Source organism: Sus scrofa, chromosome 5 (genome assembly GCF_054392235.1).
Source record: "Sus scrofa isolate SSC_HxYL_T2T_F1_AM1 chromosome 5, Sscrofa_HxYL_maternal_Yorkshire_Landrace_v2.0, whole genome shotgun sequence".
Taxonomy (NCBI): Eukaryota; Metazoa; Chordata; class Mammalia; order Artiodactyla; family Suidae; genus Sus; species Sus scrofa.
The window spans coordinates 2,615,133-2,641,439 of NC_139387.1; the positions used below are offsets into that span (position 1 = coordinate 2,615,133).

A 26,307-nucleotide genomic window follows, 5' to 3' on the forward strand; every position below is an offset into this window, starting at 1 on the left:
CACACACACACGTATAATTGAATCTCTCTGCTGTACGGAAAGTAACACTGGAAATCAACCAAATATTTCAATTTTTTTTTAAAAAAAGGATGGAGTGGCCTGAGCACAGGGCGTGGGGGAGGGGCAGTGTGGAGGGTCCTGCCACATCTTAGCTTCCCCGTGGGTTGCCGTGATCCCGCAGAGCTCCCTGCAGACCTCCCACTGTTCAAGATGCAGCCCAACTTTCCCCCAAGGCGGTCCGGGCCCCATCCCACCCAGCCCGCCCCTCCCCACGCGGCCCTGCCTCAGGGGACCATCCCTGCTTCGGCCCATGTGTACCAGAACCCAGGACCGCCACCTAGGAAACTCCCGTGCACACAGGCAGCTTCAGAAACCGGGTGTTTCTGCCTAGTCGACCTTGGCCAAGCCCGGGCTCTGCTCCATCATCCCAGCGCAGGCCAGGGAGCCGTCCCATGGGCAGGGACCAGGCAGAGGCTGGGGGACGGGAGACCGGGAAGGATGCCCGGGTGGGACAAGGGCTGAGCCCACCAGCGCACGCAAGCAGCCCCGCCCGCGCCCGTTCCTCTGCGGTGACGGCCTCCCTGCGCTGCAGGGCCAGTCTCAGAGCAGACACCCCAGCCCCTTAACCAGAGGGTCAGGGATACTTTCTTCAAGATCTGATGGGTGACGAATACGGTTCTGATCAATACAACAGCAGACACTCTGGCAAACCGTCTTTCAGATCATTTCCGTATTACCCCGTCTTATTAATTAGGAAGACACTCAATGACACCTGCCAGGGCCAGGCTGGATCACACGGCCAAGCGCTCCTGGGAGCCCCGGAAATTCCTGCTTTGTTTTCCCTGCCTTGGAAGCTTCTTTTAGGCAGATCCTGCAAGGCTCGCGTGTTGCCTGCCAGGAGCCCGAAGCTAATTCAGCTGGTGCTCAACTGCCAACCAGAGAGGGAGGGACGGGCCACACCTGGGGTGCAGGACCATGAAGTTGGCCTCTGGAGCCCAAGGAGCCAGGAGCGAGAACAAGCCCAAGGGGAGGTGCCCCCAGCTGGGCTGCGGCCCACTCCTCGCTTCTGGTCCAGGAGCACCGCCCATACAGTGGGGGCCTTCTGGTCTCCAGCTCACCTGTCTCCAAGCCCCACCTCCCCTGGGGCCTGCATGTCCCACCCCACCCCGCCCCAGGGCTCCAGCTCTGCCGCCCTCCCTACTGGGAGCCTGCGGTAGAAGGGCCCCCAGGTGCCAGCTCCTGGCACCGCTCCCTGGGAGCCAGGCAGAGGCCGGCCGGGGTCACACTTGGGAGCTGCGGCCTGCAGCAGGTAACCCAGCCGGCGACGAGCAGTGGCCCTGGCGCCAGGGTCTCCACCCGTAACCGCTGCGCCTGCTGTGCCACATTTCCATGCTTTGCAAAAGCAGGGTGACGCCTTCCTGGTCCTGGTCCCGCTCACACAATCCCCCAGCTCCAATCCCCCCACCCGAGCCCCGCTCTGCCTCTAAACCAGCTGCCCCAGGCCGGGTCCCTTGCACCCCCTGTGAACCCTCCAAGTCGCCCCCACATCGCCTCCACCTGGAAGCGAGCACACGAGCCCGACCGGCCATGCTCCCGTGTGGCTGCTCCCCCGGCTGCCTTCGAAGCCCCCCCTTTCCTCCAGCCACACCGCCCGGTGCAGACTAGGGGGCGACTCCTGGTCTCCCAGGGCGGGGATCCCCTCTCTGCAAGGTCACCTGGGCTGAGAGCCCAGGACAGCAGGGGTCTGGCCCGGAACAGCCCACCCTCTGGGACGAGACCGAGGAAGGACGTCAGGAAGCCTCCCTTGGGGCCTCGGTCCCCGCTGGACACCCGAGCATCCAGCGCCACCCCGCCCTCCCTGTGCCCGCAGCGCCTCCCCGCTGGGGTCAGAGCAAGGTGTACCCCGGCCCCCCGCACATCCCAGAAGCGCCTGCCCCATGCTCACAGGAGGCCCCGTCCAAGCTCTGGCACGGCTGTCTACACGGACAGGCCGCATGAACCCGTGGGTGTGTTTGCCCCGGATGAGGGCAGGCCCATCAGAAAGGTGGCAGACGTCAGGTGGGCCTCCCCGGGGCCTCCAGGCCATGGCCCACAGGCCACACCTGCAGAGCGGGGGTGAGGCGGGCCGCGCTCCTGCCACTCAGCACCCGGGTGAGGAGCGGCCGATCCCTGAGCTGGCCCCACTCTGCACGCACCTGCTACCAGGGACATCAGGCCGACAGAACAGCCACAAGGGAGGTCAGGGCTGCATGTGGCCAGGCTTCAGGCCAGCCCATCCCCCTCTGAAAAACAGGCCTGTTAGCAGAGTCTCCTCCAAAATGGTCACAGCCGGGACGCTGAGGCTCAGGGGTCCTGGAGGTCAAGGAGCAACGCCACTCCTAGAACTACGCCACTAAAACCATACCTCTCTCTAGCCGAGGACAAAACAACTCACGTAACATCCCAGATGCACCTGGAAATGACCAAGAAAAAGCCCCAAGCCCATTCCAGTTGGACTGACCCCGGGCTCCCGGGCCCTAGACTGTCCCCTGTCCAGTCAGGGGTCCAGCAAACCAGGCGGCCCAAGAAGGCAGCGTGGTGACAGACGCCCGTGTCACTGCAGGGATCCCCAGCACTGGGCGCCCCTCCCCGGGGGGTGGAGGCGGTGGAAGGACATCTGACAGGCCAGCAGCAGAGGCAGGGGTGGCAGGCTGGGCTGTGGGGAGCCCAACCCCGCAGAGGTTTCACTGGGTGGGGGGGGGGCACCCGCAATGCCTCCCACCACGTGGGCAGGACACCTGCGGAGGGACCTTCACCTTCTCTGAAGACGAACGAAAACCGAATAAACACCAGGTACAGCAGGTGAATACGGCAGAAGGTCTCAAAACAAAAGATATCCATCTCCCTCCACTTTAATTTATAAATTCAACGTATTTCTGTTTTCTTTTTGGCCGCACCCACGGCACGAGGAAGTTCCTGGGCCAGGGATGGAACTAGCGCCAGTGGTGACAAAGCTGGATCCGTAACCGTCTGAGCCACCAGGGAACTCCTAAATTCAAAGCACTTCTATTAAAAATGCCAGCCATATTTTTGTGGAACAGGAAGTGTTATTCTAAGGTTGATACTGAAGAGCAAAGACAGGAATAGAGAGACAGCCCCAGAACTGAAAAGATAAGGTGAAGATTACACCTGCTCTCAAGGCATTTTGAGAGGCTGATTGAGACCATGTGTGACCTGGGCCCAGGACAGGTAGGCCCGGGGAACAGAGACCCCAGACACACGCCCGTGGCTCATGTGGGCATATGTCTTTGGCAGAAGTGCTCAGCAGAGCAGCTGGGAAAGGACGGACTGTTTGGTAAGTGGCTCTGACTTACCACCCACATGGAAAAGGTGAAACCAGACCTGGCTCGTGCCGTACATAAGCCAAATGCAAGGTGGATCACACAGCAAGGTGCAGCAGCAAAACCTCGGGAGCTTAAAGCAGCAGTTTTTAAAACCATCCATCCATTTGACAACGCAAAAATTTAAAGCTGATGTGTGACAAAGGAGCCCTCATGAAAGTAAACGTCCAGGTCACAGGCCAGCAAAAGATCCGTGCCAAGAACGTACGACCGACACACCCAGAATGTGGGTGTGTGTGTGGGTAGATACGGATTTTTAAAATACCCCTAAGAATCGCTAAGGAAGAAACACACTATATAATTTCAAAAATGGGCCCACGGATGTGAACAGACCTTGAGGGGTCGGGAAAAACGGGAAAAGCTGCTCCCCCTGGTGCCCGGGCGTGTGCAGAGCAAGGCGGGGAGACGTGAGACGCAGGGGGCGGACGGCGGGTGGGCGAAGCCTAGAAATCCTGAGGACAGCGGAGTTTGGGGGGGATGCGAGCCCAGGCAATTCTGCACGTGCTGGACGGGTGAGGGAGGGGTGCTGGGGGGATGCCACCGCTTCAGAAAGCACAGTCCTATCAAGACGTTTGAATCCTATGACCCAGAAAATTCCCTTTTTTGTTTCATTTTAGGGCCACACCCATGGCGTATGGAGGTTCCCAGGCTAGGGGTCAAATTAGAGCTGCAGCTGCCAGCCTACACCACAGCCATCGCCATGCAGGATCCCAGCCTCGTCTATGACCTATGCCACAGCTCACAGCAACACCCGATCCTTAACCCACAGAGCAAGACCAGGGATTGAACCTCCGTCCTCATGGATGCTAGTCAGATTTGTGAACTGCTGAGCCACGACGGGAGCTCCGAAAATTCCTTTCTTAGAGCATCTCCTACGCCAGCATATAAGGAGATATGTACCAGGGTGTTAGACTGAGCCCTGCTGGTAACTTCAGAGAACTTAGAAACAGCCCGAATGTCTCCCAATGGGCATATGGGTAAGTGACAGCCTGTTCACGCAATGGGAAACCGTGAAGGGTGCAAACATGAGATACGGTGCTTTCATCAACGTGAATGCACACAAGGTACAAAGCTGAACAAAAGAGGCAAAATACTTAAGTGGTACATGCCGCTTATAAAAAGTTGCACAACATTCATTCAGACCATGCGTCTTGATGGATATGCAGGTATGTGATGAAAACACTAATGCACGTTTAGTATTTAGAAAAACCAGGTTCATGGCAGTGGTTTCCTCTGGAGGAGAAGGAAGGAAGCCGCAAGACACACGTAAAATTTAATTTTTAAAGAAGTAGTAAATGATCTGAAACAAAAATCAAAAAAGAACTTTCGGATTTGACAGTGCTGGGCAGCAAGTACACAGGCCGGATCACTGCCTACGTGTTTCTGGATATGTGAGACCGCAATATATTTTTTTTTTTTTATTACAGTACAGTTGGTTTACAATGGTCTGTCAATTTCTGCTGTGCAGCACAGTCACCTAGTAACACGTATACATAGATATTCCTCTTCTTACGCTCTCTTCCATCACGTTCTATCCCAGGAGAGTAGCCTCGGTCCCCCGCGCTGCACAGCAGCACCTCACTGCTTCTCCATCGAAACGCAATAGTTTCCGCATCTGCGAACCCCAAACTCCCCGCCCGTCCCACCCCCCCACTCCCGCTTGGCAACCGCAAGTCTGTTCTCCATGCCTGTGAGTCTGCTTCTGTTTTGTAGAGAGGTTCATCTGTGCCATATTTCATTTGTTTTGGTTTGTGTGTTTTGCTTTTTAGGGCCGCACCTGTGGCGTATGGAGGTTCCCAGGCTAGGGGTCGAATCGGAGCTGTAGCTGCCGGCCTACACCACAGCCACAGCAACGCCAGATACCTAAGACTTTTTATAATTAAAATAAACGAGAGCAAGTGGGGACTAATTTGAAGTGGTCTTTTCTAGGGTCACCAAGAGACCTACGTGGAGAGACCTCGAATCCCTGTGGCCTGGCCCAGCCTGGGGCACCCATGTGGCCCCAGCCTCCTTGCTGTCGCCCAGACTCTGGCCTCAGGTAGCCCCTGTCCTCGGATTGTGACCTCCACGGCCTCGGGCGACCCCTGCCCAGCTCTCCTGCCAGGGCCACGGGTGTGGGCATGGGGCCGCCCCTACCTGCCCTCCGTCTCCCCTCGGGCCTTTCCTCCGAGGCTCGCTCTTCTGTCCTTCAACAAGCAGGACGGCTGGCACGTCGGCACCCTTACAAAGAAGGCTTGACTTTCAAGAGGAGCTCAGAGGATGAGAACATGACACAGAAGCACTGTCCCCGGGGCCGCCCGGCCTCTTCCTGTCCCCCAGTTACTGGCTGGAGAAGGAAGATAAATCCAGCCACCTCCTAACATTGTGAGTTTTCTTTAAACTGTTGGGTTCTGCAGTGTTTCCAGTTTTGCAAATAAAATGACAAAGTGAACGTTCAAAATGACTACACGACCGACTAAATGCAAATTACGTATGACACACACTTTCCAAAGTGTAGGAAATAAGGCGAAGAAACAGTTTTCCTTTTATTTTTTATAATGGAGAAATTGTGATAAAAGGAACAATTTTTCACCTTTAATTGCATCATTAAACTTTCCTTATAATTTCTGGCAGTGAAATAAAACCGAATGGCCTTCTGGCACAGGAGATCCTCCTCTGTACACGTCTTTATGCAGATGGATGTCTGAGGCCGTTCAAATGGCAGCAACTGTCTCCTAGGCTTTGTGCAGACCCGAGTGCACCAACCTCAGCTGCGCAGAAGCGAAATCCCTGCTCTGCTTTCCCCTGAGACACTCATCCCCAGCTCGGCGCGTCACACAATCACCCACCGGAATTCAGGGCACGGCCATCTGAAAATGCACCCCCGCACCCTCGTGCTGGGACACGGGCTGGTGATGGAAACGTAAATCACATCCATTGTGCGGCCGGGTCCCGAGGCACAGACGAGCCTGGGGCACGTCCAGCCGGCCTGCGAGCGACGGGTCTGCTACCCCGACGGCCGTCTCTAGCATCTCCGGCCACACGGTTATCGGCAGGTGTCTGTCCCTGTCTGAGCACATTCCGCAGGGCTGAACGACAAAGGTCACGGCCAGTCTGGGAGTCGCCGGTCAGGTGCTCACCTCTGCAGGCTCCCGAGGGCTGGCCTGGGCAAGGCAGAGACCCGCAGACCACTCCCAGCTCTGGGACTGGGGCTGTTGCTCTAACGCAGCGAGAATTTCCAACTGAAATGAATGTGACAAAGCCAGGAAAAACCACAAAATAATGAAAAATATTGCAATTTTTTTTTTCTTTTTAAAGCTGTACGGGCTAGGGGTTGAATCGGAGCTGTAGCTGCTGACTTACAGCACAGCTTCAGCAACGCCAGATCCAAGCCGCGTCTGTGACCTACACCACAGCTCACGGCAACGCCGGATCCTTAACCCACTGAGGGAGGCCAGGGATTGAACCCACAACCTCACTGTTGCTAGTTAGATTCATCTCCGCTGCACCACAACGGGAACTCCCAAATAATGCAATATTTTTAAAATCCCTGATAAATGTCCATTCCTTGGTTGATGATGTACCAGGGTTCACTGGAGAAACAGAACCAACAGGGTGTGGGTATGTTGGGACAACAGTGTACACACACACATTTGTATTTGTCTTTTTAAATGTATATATACACGTGTACGCATTATATACTATATATTCATATAATGTATATATTATATGTGTGTTATATACAGTTATATATACATATGATTGTAGAACCTTAGAGAGTCCCAGATCTGCTGGGGAAGCCTGGCAGGCTGGAGACCCAGAGAAGAACGGGTGTGGCAGTTGAGGCGCAAAGGCCCTTTGGCAGCAGGACTGCTCTTTGCTTGGGGGAGGGTGGCCTTTGTTCCATTTGGGCCTTCAACGGGTTAGATGGGGCCCACCCTGTCGTGGAGGGCAAACTGCTTATCCAGAGCCCTCCAAGGCACTCTCATCCCAGAACATCGGCAACAAGCATCCAGCATAATGTGTGAGCTGACATCTGGGTACCACCCAGCCCGGTTGGCCCACAAAAGGCACCATCCCAGTCGACGCCCCCCAGGTCATGAGTCACCTTCACTTTTGAAGGTGCTGTGTTCCTAGGTCCTTTTAAATGCCAGACGATTGGTTGAAAAAGCCAACGGATCAAGAGCAAAATCACCGGTGCCTGAGGCGTTACAAACTCCCAGGGCTCACAGAGCCCTAAGAGACGAGGCACACCAGTGAAAGCCAGGTAGGACCAAGCGAACGATGGCTCAGATGGACAGATGTGGGAAGGGCCTCGGGACAGACGCACAGCTCCCCAGCACAGGCACTCGGAGCAGACGGCGGGCCACTCAGCCCGCTGCAGCACAGGCCACCCGTCACCGCCAAGAGACCGCAGGGGAGGGGGCACCCAGCCCAAGTTCACATTCACGTGTCCTGCTGCCTGTCCCCTTCATGAGTAGAAGCAGAGACATCCTTTTAATGCTGCTCTGTCACACCTTCATAGGTTACACAAGCTCTGGAGGACTGAGGGGGTCCCTAACCTGAGCTGCCCGTGGTACGGCCCCTCCCTCTCCCCCGTTTAAACCCCGCGTGGCTGACGGCCGGGCGCCCCCGTGGTCTACACGAGCACTCATGGGAGACCGGCTCCCGATCCAACCGGATGTCTCCACTGCTGCTTAAAGTCTGTCGAGGACGCTCCCGGCAGATTGAAAGGTTCCCGCGGTGCGATTCCTTTTCAGCAAGAAATGACATCACACCAGTTAATGACTCAAGACTTCGCGTCTCTCTGGAGATGGAACATCAGCCAAAAGGGCAGAAAGGTCAGACTGTGTGCGCTCTCGAGTGGTTCTCCGGGAACACGCCGTTTCCGTGCACGGCCCTGCGAGGACACGGCGGGGCTTCCCTTCGTGGGACAGGCAGCGTGCCCGTCCCCAAGCCCGGGTGGCACACCCAGCCGTCAGGTGCCCTGCCCCCCTCTGCTGCGGCTCCAGCCCCCGCCTATCTCCGGAGGCCCTGCCTCTGCCCCACCTCCCCGGACCCCTCATCTGTGGCCTTCCCCGGCCGACTCTGGGGACCGCGCAGCCTCCCTCCCGTGCCCTGTCCCCAGGACACAGCAGGACCTGCATGTGCAGCCCACTCCTCTGCTCACTCACCTCCTGGGGAGCCCACGTCCCACAGGGAGACGGCTTCCCACTCCTGCACTTGTCCCCTAAGCACAGACAGCAGCCCAGGGGACCCCGGTCTCCCTGGAGAGGGCAGAGGGCAGTGGCCTGGTCCCAGTTGAGGGCCCAGCACAAAGCCCATCCCTGCCGCGTCTCACCATAAGCACGAGTCTAAAACCTGCCAGAGATGCACAGACGGCTGAGCTCCAAACGGCTGTCCATCCCCTTAAATGGCATCCCCGTCCCTCAGCCAGGGCAACGAGGAGGCGGGCGGGCCACGCACACCCACGGTGGGGTGACGTCGGAGACACCCGAGCCTGGCTGGCCCCCAGATGTCCCCGCTGATGCACGTGTCCTGCAGGCCAGCTCAGTGCCTGGAGCAGGAGCTGGGCCTCGGGGCCTGTCCAGCAGATGCGGCCCAGATGGACCATCAGATGCCCGCTCTCAGCACGAGGCAGTCTCCTCCTCCTGGTCACGAGCCCGGGGCTCTTCGTTCTCAACCAGCTTCCGAGGTGCGGACTAACTAATGTCTAAGACCCCCTGGGGGGCCTCTGGGAGGAGCACCCACCTCCCCTGCCCTGGGTCCCCCATCCATCGATACCAGCAGGCTTTCAGAAACGGATCAGGAGAACGGCTGAGCGAAGGCTACACTCGAGTTCCAAGTTCAGGACTTAAGACGGCGCTTCCCAATGGCCGAACACTCCCAGGCCGCCACCCCTGAGCCGACGCGTAGACCTGGCCCCTCGTAAATAAGGCTGTCACTGTGACTGTCTTTGCTTCGAAACCAATTTGAACAAGAATCCACACTCACCTAGCGGCCATTCTCTAGGGAGTTCCTCGATTTAGCAGAAAACGCAACGGAGAAAAGAACTTCCGGAGTTCCCTGGCGGCCTAGCAGTTAAGGACCTGGTGTTGTCACCACTGTGGCACAGGTTTGATCCCCGGCCCATGAAGTTCTGTGTGCTGTTACCACAGCCAAAAACAAAAAAAAATTCCTGTGAGCCACCACAAGGAACATGACACAGGCACTGCAGCCGATGAGGAGATGAGACAGGGGCTGACGTTCCAACAGTCCCCTTGCCCGTCCAGCTGTCCAGCCCCTGTGCTCCAGGCCTGTTCCACATCCTCTCAGGCCTCACTCCTTCCACACCCCCACCCCGGGCCGGGCCTTCCGGGAGAGAGCACGGGCTGCGATCCATAGAAACATTTCAAAAGACGACTTCAAACACTCCCCACGCTAGAAAGCTCAGAATAAAGAAGCCCGTGCTCCCGGGACCTGCAGGGATCACACGCGGCCAAGCCCGTTTCATCTCTCCAGCCATCCCCGTGCCACCCACGTGCTGGGGAATGTTCTAGGGGAAGCCCGGACACCACGAGCCACCGGGAAGAGCTTCTGTTGTCGCTAAGGACTATTTCTAGAGGCCGCCGCAAAGGACCAGGATCACAGGGACGAGCCTAGCACCACCCTCGGGACGACGGAGCGGGTCTCTGGCGGGGCTCGGGACGCGCCACCCAGGGCCCGGCACGCGGCACAGTGAGGATCTGGACGTCTGAGGAACGCCGGGGGCGGGGAGGACTGGGACTGGCGCCCGAAGCAGGTGCCAGCCCCTCCCCGGAGGAAAGGAGCACATGCGCAGAGGACGGACGGGCAGGAAGGGGACCCACAGGCCTCGCCACGGCCCAGGCCACGCGCCCACCTCCCGCGGGCCCTCGGCCACTCCCCACCCTCCTCCAGGCCGAGACAAGAGCCTGGGGGGGGGGGGTGCGTCTCCAGCCTTCATTCCTTACAGGGGCACGGAGCCGCCCATCTCTTGTAACCAGGCCGCGGGGGCGCAGAGAAAGGCCTTTGCCCCCCACGTCTCACGTCCAGGGTCTTTGCCCCGCCTGGTTCCCATCAGGCTCCAGAGAGCACACACGTCCCCATGACGGCGATGTCCCTGGCTCATTCACTGAGGAAGGCGGGCCCCCGTGTCCCACGGGCATCTGAGAGCAGGCCTGTGGCCGCTTCCCCGGATTCCCTGCGAGAAGCTGGGCCGGGGTCGCTGCGGGGCTTCTTTTCCGGAACTGATGGAGAAACGTCAACCAGGTTCACGTCAGGAGGCAGGCGGCACCCGGTCCCTCCTTCCCGACGCGTTGATGGATGAGCAGGTCCGGGTGCTGCCAGGCGGATCCATCCGTCATAAAGCTCCCTGCCAGCCGCCTCGGGGGCTTTCAAAACACTGGCGAGCATCCCTAAGCCCGAGGTCACCGGGAGGCGATGCCGTTCCTTCCCGCCCTCTGCGTGGACAGCCACGGGTTTTCCGTAACTTCCGCGAAGCACGTGATGACCCGAAAAGCCGGGGCTCGTGCGGTTGTTCCTTTTCTTCAGCAGGTGATGCCCGGGAACCCTCAAAGGCAAGGCAGCGAGGGCTCCGATCAGGACTCGTGAGGAACTCACAGGCTGGCACCGACTGGGCGTGTTTGAATCCACTGCCACCGCAGCCCTTCCCGACCCTCAGTCTGCCCGTTTCTGACCCATTTACACGTCTTCTGACGTGACCCCAGGAGTCTCAGAGAGGCCCCTGCTCTCTCACGACGAGACGTTCCAGAAACTCCTTGAATTTCTCCACCCCACACCTGCGATGACACCTTTTCCTCGGGAGCGCTGCTCCTCTCAAGGAGACGCTGTGGATACTCCAGGGGGGCCGTTTCCACGGGGCTGATCCCTGGACCCAGTAATTTCCAGGGAGGGAGGTAGAAGGTGTGATTTTACTTGTTTTGAAGAGAAGAACGCACCACAGGCTCATACTGGTCTTTCTTCTCTTCCTCTTTTCTCTTTTTTGGCTGCGCCTGCGCATACAGAAGTTCCCGGGCCAAGGATCAAACTCGCACCACAGCAATGACCGAGGCTGCTGCAGTGACAACGCCAGGTCCTTAACCCACTGCACCACCAGGGAACCCCCACGCTGAGTCTTAATTCATATTAAGTTTATAGCATTTTTCCTCCTTCAATTTCATGCTTCTCTTTTACATTAAAAATCTTGGGTCCTACAACATTATCATAATTGCATATTTGCTTTACCCTGATGTATGTACATAAATAACAGCTGCGAGATAGCGCTAACATCGCTAATAACAACCTGATTACTGAGGAGCGATTTTTAATTCGGGGGCAATTCTTTTTGTGCCTGAGGCGTACGCCACGAGGGCGGTACATTCAAATGGCTTGAAAGCCCATTTGAAGGAACTTTGCTTCGTGCGATGAGGTCTCCGACTTGATACCCGGTTACGTTCATTTTATATATTTCAATTTTGTTCTTGTTTTTTATGTGTGAGTGGCTGTGCCCATGAACGAAAGCTAAAAAAGGCAAGAACAAGGAATTCCCTGGCGGTGCAGGGGGTTGGGGATCCAGCGTTGTCACGGCCGAGGTGCAGGTTCAATCCCCGGCCCGGGGACGCACCCGTTGTGAGATGACCACAGGTGCACATTCAGATGCAAGAAACACCCCAAAGAGCTTCCTCGTCCCCGGTACCCAGCGAGGGGCCCCCCTCTAATGTGCAGGAAAAGGTACAGCACAGGCACTGCAGCGCCGGAAACCTGCCATCTGGGTGTGGACTTGGACTCCGCCGTGTGTATGCCAAGCCAGGTTCCGGCAGCGCCCTCAGTGCCCACGCCCGAGGGTGTGGGACGCGCGTGGCTCCACGCACCTGCGTGCAGATGTCGGTGTGATTTCTTCTAGACAAAGTCTAGCTCTTCTCCCATCTCTGGATTCCTGGTGGATAAATACTGAATCGACCCTAAAAATTACACTGTTCAGATCCTTGGCTGATATTTTTTTTCTACTTGATACCTCAGACAGTGATAAGAGAGAATTAAAGCTCTCCATTACAAATGTAATCTTTCTATCAGGCTCTGGCTCCATGTTTTCTTATCTCCGTGATTTAGGACATATATACTTAATAATGTTTGGCTCCAATGAAACGGCTGTCTTTAATTAACTCAATACAATTTCCGTTAGTCGTTTTAATCTTATCATTCCTACTTTGCTTCAGCTCGAGTTTGATCAGGAGAGCTTTGCCCAGCGTTTTATTTCGAATCCTTTTATGTCCCGAAAGGAGAAATAAATGTGAGGAAGGGAAATTCAAGCAAAATCTGACAAATAGACCTTAAGATTACATGAATGAAATATGCATCCATCTGTGGGTATTTAAAACAGGATTTTCGGTGCTCAGTTTCACTTTTTGGAAAAACTTAATTCATGACCAACCAAAGATGTGTTATTTTGCTATTTTTATATTGTTTAATAAAATACTCAGTTAATATGAAATACTGATTTTGTTTTACTGAATTATAGTTGATTTACAATGCTGTGCTAATTTCTGCTGTGCAACAAAGCAATCCAGATATAACATAAAAAATATGGAATGCTTCCCAAATTTGCATGTCATCCTTGTGCAGGGGCCGTGCTCATCTCTGTATCATTCCAGTTTTAGTATCCGTGCTGCAGAAGCGAGCACCAAAACGCTTTTTAAATACACCAAAGTAGGAGTTCCCACTGTGGCTCAGTGGTAACGAATCCGACTAGTATCCATGAGGATGTGGGTTCGATCCCTGGTCTCGATCAGTGGGTTAAGGATCTGAGTTACTGTGGCCGTGGTATAGGCCGGCAGCTGCAGCTCCGATTCGACCCCTAGCCTGGGAACTTCCACATGCCGCAGGTGCAGCCCTAAAAAAGACCAAAAAAAATAATACATATACAATAAAAATTATGTGTGTATTAAAATATATGTAAATTATATATACGAAGGTAAAAGAATCCCCGCAGAACAAGACTTCCTAGGCCTCTCTCCCAGGCACCGCTAGGAAGGCGGAAACTGCCTTCACTGGGCCACTTCCCCAGAGCCAGCCCAGCCCTGGCCTTGAGGCTCCAAGGCCGCCGCAGCAAACACCGTCTCAAAGCGTGTCTCCCATTTCCTTGACTTCCTTGGTCTCTGCTCTGCGTCCTGCTGGACCGAACCTGAGATCAGCGGAGCGCAAGGTGCGAGTGAGTCGAGGACTCCGTTTTGCTCGACACGATGGCCCCGAAACGCGTTCCTGGGGCTTCGCGTGGCTACGCATCATCACCACTTCCCACCGCTGGGCGAGGCGCCACGGCTCATGCGTCCACGCCACCGACGGGTCCGTTCCACGGGGGCCCTCATGCACACGAAGAGTCTCTCCAGAAGCAGGCAGAGGCCACCCCAGCACGTCTGACCCAGGAGACCGTTGGGTCTAACAGGCTGCCGGGTGCTGGCCCGAGGACCACGCCTGAGAACCACAGCACGTGCGGAACTGGGCGACGACGGAGCCGTCTCAGGTCCAGGCTGTCCAGTCCTCAGCCACAAGCCACTCGGGGTCCCAGGGACCTGAGAGGGGCCGAGTGGGCCTCAGGACCTCAGCTTCTCAACTCCTTCAATTCGGACGCGTGGTCATTTAAACAGCCACCCGTGGCGAGGGACAGCATAGCCCTGAGGACCCGGCACCCAGGCGCGACCCCAGGCGCGGGCTACCCGGGTGGAGAACGCACTTCCTCCATGCTCCCAGGAAAAACCAAATTATTTTCTGACGTGTTGATTGCTGACACTCCCGCCGGCACGTGTGACGGTGCTCAGTCGTTAGCTCCCGACGCCGCCCTGAGATGTGATCGTGTTCCCGCCACACTTAAGCACGGGGCCCTCGGACCCTCCCTGCGAACAGGCACGCGTGCACACACACGCGCACAACAGCTGGGCTTGAGGGTCCTGGCACGGGGCCCGGCTGTCACAACAGCCTGACCCTGAGGACTCAGGTTTGGGGGCCCCCAGGAGGGGGGCTGATTTCCCAGGGGGCTCTCCTCCCAACCTCAGCGCCTGCCATGAACCCTCCCTTCTGTCCCGAGTACTTGCTAAGGCTCAGGCTTAAAAGAGTTTTAAAAATACGGTACCTGTACCGCTGAATCACTGTTACACAGCAGAAATGATCACAGCATCATAAATCAACTCTACTTCAATAAAACTTTAAAACAAATTAAGATTAAAATTTAAAAATATGGCTTCAGTGTTTTCCTTGCCCTGGGTCCACGGGTTTTTGACTGTCTTCATTTCGTTTTACGGTTTTCCGGAGGGTTGCTTTTTTTTTTTTTAAATTCTGAGTATTTCTAGCCAGTACTATTAAAACTGTGTTAGCTTTTTGTAACGTAGGATCTACATGAGGAGAAATACAGAAACCTAAGGGCACAGTCTGATGAGTTCTGCCAAGTAAAATACAGCACAATGAGCATCCCTAAGGCGCCCTGCCCGGGGCTCAGCACGGCCAGAGGAGGCGCTGCCCTGCTGGGCTCTTGCTGCCGATCCGTTTCGCCAGGTCTCGAACCTCAGAGATGCGGGCTCAGGCGGCATGCATGTGTGTTCGGCTTTTGCTGGCTCCCCGATGTTTCGGAGATCCCTGAAATATACGCTCCACTGGATGGATTTGTTTACCCGTCTGCGGATAGAAACTGGAGTCGTTTCCAGTTTGGGCCAGTAGGACTAAAGCCGCTTCGGTCACACTACAAGGTGTGCGCCGGCGGAAACACACGTGTCCATCTCTCTGGTGTAAGGACCTGGGAAGGGAGCGGCTGGGTCAGAGGGCAGATGCCAGCTGAGTTTCACGAGAAACCGCCCGTTTCCCCAAGAGGCAGTGCCACTGAACAGTCCCGCCAGCCGCATATACGACTTCGCATACGTGCCAGTGCTTGGCGCTGCCAATTCTTTCCGTTTCAGCCATTCTGGTGAGCGAGCGGGGTCCCTCCCTGCGGTTGAATTTGCATTTCCCTGATGACTAATGATGTGGAGTTCTTTTTCGAGTGTTTACTGGCCATTCATCTATCTTCTGCTGTGAAATGCCTGTGTCTTTTGTCCATCTTTTAATTGGGCTATTTGTCTTTGTAATACTGAGCTACGGGAATTTTTAGACGCCCTGGATAGGAGCCTTTGTCAGATTATGTATGATAAATACTTCTCCCAGTGCCTCTTACCTAGTCTGGACTTGACCTGGTTCCGTTGCTCTCTTATCTCGTCTCACGTCAACCCTGCCTCGACTTCTGCAGCCCCCGTGGGACATTTTGAAATCAAGACCTCTCCAACGTCCTGCGTCTCTTAACAAAATGCTGTGAATGTGGCATGTTAGGGCCTTTGCCTTTCCATGTACATTTCAGAACACACATGCTCATTTCTACAGAAAAGCCGGACAGAATAGGACCGGGATGGCACTGACTCCACGGATCCATTGGGGGCAAATTCATATCTTAATATCAAGCCGTTTGACTTAGAAACATGGTATATCTCACCAAATATTCCTTCCATTTCTCTCAGCAATGTTTTGCAATTTTTAATGTAAAAAACCTAAGTATCTTCGGTTCAAATTCTCCGTAAGTATTTTTACGAATTTCAGAGTATAAGCAGCATGGTTCTCTAACTCTCATTTTCTAATCATTCGCTGTGAATATATAGAAATACAATCGAGTTTTGCATACTAACCTGTATCCAGCATCTTTATTAGGTTTTTTTTTTTTTCCAGACTCTTTAGGATTTTCTACTTATGCGATCAGTAAGGACAATTTAACTTTTCACTTTCCAATCATCATCCCTTTACTGCATTTTCATTCCCGAGAGCCCGGGCTAGACCTTCTAGCACAATACTGAACAGAAGTGGTGAGAGCAAATATTCTTGCTTAGTTCTCAGCTGAAGGGGCAAGCATTTGAGAACTTCACCATTAAACAGGTGGACACTTGTAGGATTCTGCAGATGCCCTTTATTGCGGAGGAAGCGTTCTTCTAGTTCTAATTTATTCTCTCCGTGAGTGGGTGCTGAATCCTGTCAAATGCTCCCCCCCGCCCCCGCATCTCTTGACGTGATCCTACAGTGTGCCCCCTCACTCTGTCAATGTGATCAATTACACTGATTTATTTTCAGATGTTAAACCAATCCTCTGGCATGCCTGAGATAAATCCCCTGATCAATGTACCTTTATTTTTATGATTTACTCATTCAATTTGCTAATGTTCCATCAAAAATTTCTGCACCGGTTTCTAATTTGCTTTTCTTATCTTAGTTACGCCGAGTAATAAATAAAAAGAGCTAAGGCATGTCCCCTCCTCCTCCTCCTCCTCCTCCTCCTCCTCGGCACTCCGAATTCGTGTGAGATCGGTACTATTTCTTGCTTAAGTATTTGCAAGTTGGCCTGTGAAGTCACCTAGGCCTGCAGCTGTCGCTGCAGGAAGGTTCTTAATGAGGAAGCCATTTCTTTAATGAATACGGGGCTTCTCAGGCTTATTGTTTCCCCTGCAAAGTTTGACCGTCTGTGTCCTCCAGGGATCTGTTTCCTCTCGGTGGTTAACTTTACTAGTGTAACGTTGTTAATAATGTTCCCTCATTAGCTGCGAAGTATCTGTAGGCTCTGTAGTGATGCCCCCTCTTTGTTCATGATATTGGCTTCCCTCCACCCCCCTGTTTTGATTTGTGGGTTTTTTGTTGGCCTATAGCTGGAGATTTCTCGGTGCTACTGAACCTTCTATTAAACCAGCTTCTGAATCTGTTGGTTTCCTCTACTGCCTGCCCATCTTCTATTTTATTGATTTCTGCCCTTTTCATTTTTATGTCCTTCCTTCTGCTTACTTGGAAATTAATTTTCTCTTCTTTTTCTAGCTTCTGAAGGTGGAAACTAAAATTGCTGATTTTAAATCCTTCTTCTTTTCTGATGTATGGATTTACAGCAATATGTTAGCTCTCCTAGCACTGCTTTAGCTGCATACTACAAATTCAAATGTTGCATTTTTATTATTCATTCAGTTTAAAATACCATCTCATTTCCCTCTGGTTTCTTCGACTCGAGGTTTCTTTAAAGGCGTACTACCTAATTCTCAAAACTTTGGAGAATTTTAGACAGCATGCTTAGTGATGTCTAACTTAATTCAATTACGATTAAATAACACATTCTGTATCATTTCAATCGTTTTAAACTTTCAGACTTGTTCCACGGCCCAAGGAATAAACGACCGCGGTTACTGCTCACTGTGAACTAGAGAAGAATGCGGCTGGACATCTCCACTCGTTGCATTATTAATGAGATCGAGCAAGGTGCCTGATGATATTTCTAGGTCGCCTTTATCTTTACTGATTTTTGGCCTATTTTATCCATCACCGAGATGGGAAAATTAAAATCTCCACCTACAATTATGCTAGGTGTCCCAGTGATACTAACAGCCTCTAACATCTTCTTACGCTAACTGCTCGGTTTTCTGGCTTCCAGGTTATGCAGTGTCCCTCAATTCAGGGGCTGTGTGTGGCCCAGGGAAGAACGTCCCTTCGAACACCCCCACCTGAGAGCCCTCCCGGGACGGAGGCACACCCAGGCGGCTCCCAGGCCGGCCGTGCACTTTTTCCTTCTAAGCTACCCTTTGCCCTTTGTCCGAGAGACCCGCCTTCAGTGCTCTGGCTTCACCTGCGCGCCCTAGCTCTGCATCCCCAACCTGGAAGGGCCGCAAGGTCGATCTCTTGGCCCAAGCGTGAGTTCAAACCCAAGCCTGGAGACGGGCAGCACCCCGCCCCGCCCCGCCCCCCCCATTTCAACTTGCACCTCTGGGATGCCTCTGCCTTCCTGCAGACTTGCTTGCAGGTACAAGTCTGCTTTTGAAAGTCTACAGCATCCCTGCGGGTCTGAGGACCATGCGATATTTAAAGCTCTGGCGGCCTCTGACCACACAGGAAGTGGCGCAGGGATGTGGGTTTGCACTGGGGCTCTTAAGAGCACCCTTCCGTTCAATCTGATTTCCCCAAGCGGGGGTGAGCCTAGAGTGGCAGGGACCGCGTCCCCCTGGCCTCTGTGCTTCCCCTTCCCCAACCCCCCGGCCCGGGCCCCGGCCCGGGCTGACCTGCAGCAGACATTCCCCAGAGCCCTGATGAAGGAGGCTGGACGCGGAGGATGGGGCTGGATGGCGAAGACCCCTGACGGCTGGCCTGAGGCTCTGGCTCTGTCTGGTGGACGGGAGAGGCACCAGGGCAGGTGACTAGGCACGAAGGTGTGGGACAGATGTTCGGAGGGCAGGACGCTCCTGAGACAGGGGACCCACAGACCAACAGAACGAGACAGCACCGCTTACAGGCTCCTGCCAGTTCCCTGAGAACCCAGCGACGGACAGCAGCCTGACGAAGCGAATGGTAAGTGTGTGGAGAAAGGGCATTTGACAGACTGCCTCTGTTCTTCCAAACCCACACAAACAGTAAATTACTCACTCGAGTGGATGTCGCTTAGGAACAATGAGAGGCACATTTCACAAATGAGCCTGTCTCCAGAGGAGACCGCGGAGCTGCCTGGGAAGGGTCAAGACTCAGAAATAACAAGTGCCTGCTTCCAGCACCTCCTGCGTTGCCATGGGGACGCTTCCAACTGGAGATGGCTGATACTGGCCGGGCCTTTCCCTGAGTTCTCCTGAGAGATGTGGCGACCTGCCCGGGGGAAAGGAGGGTCCCCCAGGCGCCGACCCAGGCTATCTCATCCCGCCGCTAGCGGGGGCTCCACGTAAGCCACGACCTGGCCTGGATGCCTGGCCCGGGAGGCACAGCACGGTCCCCATCGGCACCACTGCTCTGGGTACGACACAGTCAGGATGGCGAGTCTGAATCACTGCCTTTTCCTACCATGCTTTTTAAAAGCCGACCACGCAATGATGTCCCCAAGGCCCAGCCAGGAACATGGGCTGCTGGCCCTGCACGAACCTCCTTGGCCTGCGGTGGGTGGGGTGCCTCCCTCCCGCTGGCCTGTGGTCCGGCTGGCTGGCAGGTCAGCTTCCTGCCACCATCACTGCATCTAGGTGGGGCAGCCCTGGGCCCAGTCATCCACAGCGTTAACCACCTGTTGGTGGAACTTTCTGGAAAGAGGCAGTAAGGAGGCTGAGGAAGGCTCAGGGGACTACCGGGCACAGGCTGGCACATGGGAATGTTCTGACTTCAGTTTTAAGGTTGGCCTGACTTTCCCTCTCCTTTGCTGGGTCCTGCGATGTTTCGGGAGGAAGGGCTGCACAGTGAGTTCCAGAAAGGCATGAGGTTGCTACGTGAATAAAGGTGCCAACGGCAGAGAATAGATTCAGTACTTCAACACCTTGAATAAAAATTGTTTTCTACAGCCTGGAACAACATTAGGCAGTGGTGGTTTTCACAAAGGACATGATTTCCCATTTCCTGGTGAGTTTTCTGGGTTATATTTCCTCGCCAAGTCTCTGCTTCTGCTTCAACAGTTAGAAGAGTCGTTCAGTATCATTTTTCCTGGAATAATTTGTTATCCATCATTTTTATGGCAGCATTAAATTTTAAGAGAGAATCGAGAGGGATAGAAAATCTATTGCATATTTCCAGCCCCCAAAGAAAAAGCCTTCAATAAATTTAGAACTTTTCAGTTTTACATTCAAATCTGACCCCAGGACCACGAAGCTGCCCGGAGCCATCCGTCCTTCACTCGGGAGGTAGGGCCCGTCCACAGCCGGGAGCCCCTGGTGGGCAGAGCAGAGCCTGATCTGCTGAACCAGTCCGTGAGAGGTATGACCGGGGCACAGCGGCGAGGCTGGGGGACAGGGCTGCAGGATCGCCCCCCAGACAAGGTCTGGCAGGTGTTTATGAGTGGGCCCTACGGGATATCAGGTAAGTCGGACCAGGGCTGCCGGGCACCCACCGCCTCCCTGTGCAGTCCCTGTGGATGCCAGCGTGCAAGGCCCTGTGCAGGTGTTGGGCCTGGAGCCCAGCCGGCAGCCCCACCCTCAAGGTTTGCACAGTGGGTGTGAAGACAGTGGCACCTGGAAGCAGTGGGAGCGCCGCTGGTGTCCCTGCAGCTGAAACCCAGCAGGGGATCCCTGTGTCGAGCCACCTTGGTAGGTCACTTCCAGCCAAGTGTGGGATCAGGCAGCACGCTGCCCTGATGAGAGGCTCCAGGGCTTGTTTCCAGGTACACACAGTAGCCTCTGCTGGGGAGCCAGCAAACGAGGCAGAGTGGCCACGGGGGCGAAGCGGGGATCTGGCCTAGGGAATCTGAGCTTTAGCCCCTGAGGCCAGCTCCTGAACAGGGCAGCCCCCGCCCCCCCACCCCCCCCCGCTGGCTGCTCCCTCCACTCCGCTCAGCGGCTCCCCCACACCTCAGCCTCCTGGGGCACTGCAGGGACAAGCCCACCTCCCAAGGGCTCTGAGTCGCCACCACGTGCTCACCCACCGGGGAGGCGCACGTGCCACACAATGAGGCTCCCCAGGGCCAAGGGGGCGCAGCAGGGCTCCGCGCGAAGCCCCGTGTGTGAGCTGCAGGAAGACGGGCAGGTGGTCTCCGGGGAGGGCGGCTGGGCCCGGCCAAGCGGCTTCTCATCAGAGCCCCGCGGGACGCACAGCGGGCGCTCCGCCCTCCCTTCCAGGAGGAAAGATTGATGTCTGCATCAGATGGACTCTCTGGACTCAAATTCAAATGAGGAGATCACTTTTATTTATTAGGACTCGCTTATTTGTTTTCCTCTTTCCCAGAACTTCAACAAACCACAGCCATAAAGCATCAACGAGTGTTTTTAGGCTGACACATCAAATCGTGGCTTGATGAATGTGGACAGAGACACATTTAAAAGGAAAGCATGGCCCTGGCAGGGCTGAATTTTCCCCTCCACCCCCAGCCAAGGGTTTCCCATTTAAATTCCTACTGTAAAAGCAGCAATGAAGGTGGGGTACAGCCGACCCCCAAGCGGGGCCGACCCAGGGAGGCCCAGGAGCGCCCGGCACTTCGGGTGGAGCGGAACGGAGAGGGGCCCGCACTGCCACCTGAAAGCAAGGGGGACCGGCAGCAACGGGCCGAGGGCCACACAGATGGCCACGGCCCCGTCAGGTCCAGTGGGAGGACCGGGTTCTGAAGGCCAACCTGCGGTGGCTTTGTGCCTAGGAGACCTCAGGACAGCGGCCAGCCCCACCCTGAGCCGCAAGAGCTCAGATGAGGATGCAGGAGGAGCCCAGCTCCCCGCAGGTGCGGGACAGCGATGTACCAGGTGCAAGGGCTTATGACAGCAGCCGCCCACTGGGCTCTTCAGAGGTGCTGCTGCTGCTGCTGCTTCTCTCTTTTTTTTCTCATTGTGGTTTTTATGCTTTTCTCCAATAGTTCAGGAGACTAGCTTCTAAAGTGATTTAAGGAGTTTCCTGATGGCCTAGCGGTTAAGGATCTGATGTTGGCACCGCTGTGGCTCAGGTCATAGGTGTGGCAGGGGTTTGATCCCTGGCCTGGGGACTGTCATATGCCACAGCCTCAGCCAGTAAGTAAATAAGTAAGTAAATAAATAAATAAATAGTTTGAAGTTGCCTATTTTTTTAAAAAAAAGAGCTTTAGTATAGGTTCAAACTTAATGTCAATAACCTTTAAAAATGTTTATACCATGGAGTTCCTGCTGTGGCGCAGCAGAAACAAATCCAACTAGGAACCATGAGGTTGCGGGTTCGATCCCTGGGCTCGCTCAGTGGGTTAAGGATCCGGCGTTGCCGTGAGCTATGGTGTAGGTGGCAGACGCGGCTTGGATCTGGTGTTGCTGTGGCTGTGGCGTAGGCCGGCAAAACAGCTCCAATTCGACCCCTAGCCTGGGAACCTCCATATGCCACAGGTGCAGCCCTAAACAAGCAAAAAAAGAAAAAGAAAGAAGAAAAAAGAAATGTTTATCCCCTAAGCTTCCCAGGACTGGAGCTGCCGGGCCGTCTTCAGCACATAATTCACCATAACAGGGAGGCGCAGGAACAACTTGGGTGAGCAGTGCGGGGACGGCGGGAGCTGCGGGTCCTCCCGGCGGCGGCGGCGGCGGGGACCTACGTGGGAGGACGTTGGCCAGATCAGGAGGAGCTCAAACGCGTGTGCACCAGCCAAGGGCAGGCTCACGGCTCTCCCTGGAGCCCGACACCTACGACCCTGCGACTGTGGCCGAGCCGCCAGGATGGCACAGTGGACACGCGTGGGCTGATGGGTGAGCCTGCTCTGGAGAGCCAAGGACACCGCGGGCAGCTGGGACCCTGCTGCCAGCACCACGCACAGTGACGGCGGGTGGCGTTCAAGTTCATCCTCTCTCGGTTCATCAAAGTTACAACAAGGAGAACGTGAACCTGGAGAGTCTTGGCTGAAACTCCTTCCATTTGGTCCGAGCACCCAGAGTTTCACTTGGTAATTTAGTCAAATTAACTACCTTAAAAACTTGCTTTTGCAACTTTTGCTGTATTATTAGATTTTGGAATTGGAGTTATTTTAACAGCGTACAATATAATTAGCCACTTAATGTCATTAAGGAAATTTATGAGCCTTTATGAGTTGAAAAACAGCCCCATGTGGTATTTATGAGCCATCCAGGACCAAAAATAGGACCCCACTGCCTCAGTGAACCACGCTTAAAAAAACGTACAGTCACAAATAATATGTCTAATTATGTATTAAACTAATTCTTGCCTTCACCTTTTGAATTTCTAAACTCTTTACCTCATGTATCATTTTAATTATTTTTCCAGTTCATTCCCAGGGAAACTGGCTGATGGGGAATTAATTAATGGGTCCAATAAAGAGACTGCCAGCATTGTTCCCACCACAATCCAGCCCCGGCCTCATTTGCATGTCTCCTTTTCTGCTAAACAATAGCACTGCTGAGATTGCGGCTCGAAATTGTTAGCTCATTAAAGAGGACACAATCGTATCCATTTCCACAGATATTCATCAATTATCACATTTCACCCCAACACAAATCCATGAATAGAGCAGCCGCCGGAGTTTCTGGCCCCAGGGTTGGAGGGACATTGCAGGCATTTAAACACCGCACCGCACATTCCACTCGGGGACACGACCAAGACGCGATTCAGGATGGTTTCAGCCCAGAAAGATCTTAGAAGGAAGGGGATGGTCCCCGGGAGACAGAGGGGAGGCTGACGCGATTCAGGATGGTTTCAGCCCAGAAAGATCTTAGAAGGAAGGGGATGGTCCCCGGGAGACAGAGGGGAGGCTGACGCGATTCAGGATGGTTTCAGCCCAGAAAGATCTTAGAAGGAAGGGGATGGTCCCCGGGAGACAGAGGGGAGGCTGACGCGATTCAGGATGGTTTCAGCCCAGAAAGATCTTAGAAGGAAGGGGATGGTCCCCGGGAGACAGAGGGGAGGCTGACGCGATTCAGGATGGTTTCAGCCCAGAAAGATCTTAGAAGGAAGGGGATGGTCCCCGGGAGACAGAGGGGAGGCTGACGCGATTCAGGATGGTTTCAGCCCAGAAAGATCTTAGAAGGAAGGGGATGGTCCCCGGGAGACAGAGGGGAGGCTGACGCGATTCAGGATGGTTTCAGCCCAGAAAGATCTTAGAAGGAAGGGGATGGTCCCCGGGAGACAGAGGGGAGGCTGACGCGATTCAGGATGGTTTCAGCCCAGAAAGATCTTAGAAGGAAGGGGATGGTCCCCGGGAGACAGAGGGGAGGCTGCGGGCACCGCAACGCCAAGGCCACGCCCAGGGGCCCCTCGTGGTCAGCATCCCGTCCTGCTGTGCAGACCGCAGAGGAGGGGGCCCAAGGCCCGGGTGCGGCCCAGCGTCAGTCTGCTTCACCTCAGGGATGCTGGGGGGAGGGGGGGCGGGGGGGGCGGTTAGGTCCCCTCCCCGATGGTGGTGCCTCCCAGCAGGGACCTGCTCCAGCAGCCTGGCGCCCAGACTTCTGCCTGCAAGGTCCCCACTGCTGGCCTGCCGAGAAAGCAAAGCAAGGAGACCGGAGCCTGCCTGGTGGCCTGGACAGCAGAGCTGCCCTCCCTGGCATCCCCACCGACACCTTTTACTGGCTGTGGTGAAGGGGCATCTCCCCTCTGTCCCCTCACCCGAAGGGCCCCCGGGGCAGGGGACAGCTCTCGTGGTCTCTTAATGGCCAGCTCGCAGCACCAGGACCAAGTGTTCACACAGGCACTCAGAGCATCACATGCGAACGGGTGGACAGACAGACGTGTCCAGAGACATGAGACTGGCACATCCTCTGCCTTCAAAGGCAGACCCAGGAGAGCCTTAAGAGGCCGGGCAAATGCTGAGCGAAGCATGCTGAGTGTGTGTGTGTGTGTGTGTGTGTGTGTGTGCGAGAGAGAGAGAGAGAGAGAGAGTGTGAGAGTGTGTGTGTGTGTGTGTGTGTGTGTGCGCTGAGTTACAGCATAAATGGCCACAGTCCCTCCCTGAGGCCCAGGCTCCAGCAGCAGCTCCGCTGGCTCTGGCCTGATCCCTGGGGACGCAGGCAAGCCCCCCCACCCCTGGGCTGGAAAGAATGGCCAGTGGGAGGCAGGCCTGGCCCTCCCACAGCAGCCCCGGGGACGGCACCGGTCGCTGGCTCCTCTGCCCATTGTGACCGCCCGCATTCTCACAGAGGGAAGCCCTCAGGGGGGAGCAAGACCCCACCTGTCATCTCCTGTGTCCCGCCCAATTCTGCACGCCCTGCTCGCCCCACCCCGCCCCCGCAGGTCTGGCTTCTTCATCGCTGGGATGAACGCAGGAAGAGGCGGGATTGGTTCACTTAAAACAATGCCTCCAAGAACTGGCACCAGGGTTGGCCTACAAAGGCCTCCTCTAGCCTGGAGAGAGACTCCTGGAAGGAGGGACAGAGCAGGTAGGAGGAGTTCTTAAAACTGGTGTCAGGCAGGGCCAACCAGGGGCGTGGACCCGCGCGGGGGAACAGCCCCAATTCAGGAAACCCCAGAGAAGGCTTTGCAGTCGCCTCTCGAGAACCAGCACCGGAGCCGGAGAAGAGCAAGCAGACGGCAGACAGGAAGCGGGGAGTGGGGGGCGGGGGGACCCCTCGAGACCTTCACCCTCTCCCCCAAAAATCAGGGGGCAGCCTGAGGACTCGCTGCCTCTGGTCTCCGCCGGGGATCCAGGCCATCGGCTCAGCCCATCACACGGAAAGAAGGTGCTGGGGCTCCGTGCGGAAGCCCGGCGGCGAAATGCTCTCCTCACCCCAGGCCGCCAGTCCTGGTGCACCTGGCGGGTGACAGAGAAGGCCCTGGCGGGACAAAGGCCCCCGAGACCACGTCCGTGCCAGCACCACTCTGAGGTCAGGGCTGGCACCCTTTTCCTCCCGCCCGAGGAAGGGAAGCGCCAGAGGAGGCTCCTTTAGAATCGCAACGCCTCTGCTTTGTGAAAACACGGATGCCCCTTCGGATGTGCCCCTTCCTGGTGATGGAGAGGAAGGCCTACGTTCTTCAAAAGACGCTGTCAGCTGCGGAAGACAAAGGCACTTCTGGAGTCCACGCTTTCCCTTCGCGGGAGTTAATTAAAAGCCGTTCGCTGCTGACACCTCACAGCGCCCGCGATCCTGGGGATAAGGACATCAAAGGCCCTCGTGGCGACGCTGCGTTATGAAAACCCACAAGGGCTTTCCGGTGACAGCGACGGCACGAGGCCAGCTCTGCCCCACTGCTGGGCGGGGCCGGGTCCAGGCGGGCTCCCCAGCCACGGAGCTTTGCTTGTTGCAGAGCACTCACGGCAGTCACGAGAGGAGGTGGGTTTTTCCTGAAAATGCCACTCAGGGTGACACGGATCAGACTGAACCATTTAATCCTTCCCGACATTAACCGTCTCGAGCCGAATTAGCCCAGTCTGCACAGACACTCGACGCAGATTCCATTTGCTGATCCTGGGTTTACTGCAGCACAAGAGAAAAAGGCCGTGACGACAGGCAGAGGCCGGGGTGACGCGTCCACCAGCCGAGGCGTGGGGACCCCGAGGCCCGGAGAGCCG

The 26,307-nt window shown here is 55.4% G+C and overlaps 1 protein-coding gene, 1 long non-coding RNA gene and 1 other non-coding gene across 7 annotated transcripts in view; all 3 read right to left on the reverse strand.

The window, feature by feature from the left end:
* The window catches only part of TBC1D22A (TBC1 domain family member 22A), a 319,360-nt gene that overhangs the window by 94,912 nt on the left and 198,141 nt on the right, over positions 1 to 26,307 (reverse strand). The window lies entirely within an intron of this gene.
* On the reverse strand, positions 12,936 to 13,039 carry LOC146403071 (U6 spliceosomal RNA). The gene has a single exon (XR_014804703.1). It is a non-coding gene; the product is annotated as a U6 spliceosomal RNA (small nuclear RNA).
* On the reverse strand, positions 15,449 to 20,013 carry LOC146403072 (uncharacterized). Its single transcript, XR_014845572.1, has 2 exons — positions 16,457 to 20,013; positions 15,449 to 16,308 (listed from the first exon to the last, which is right to left on the reverse strand). It is a non-coding gene; the product is annotated as an uncharacterized LOC146403072 (long non-coding RNA).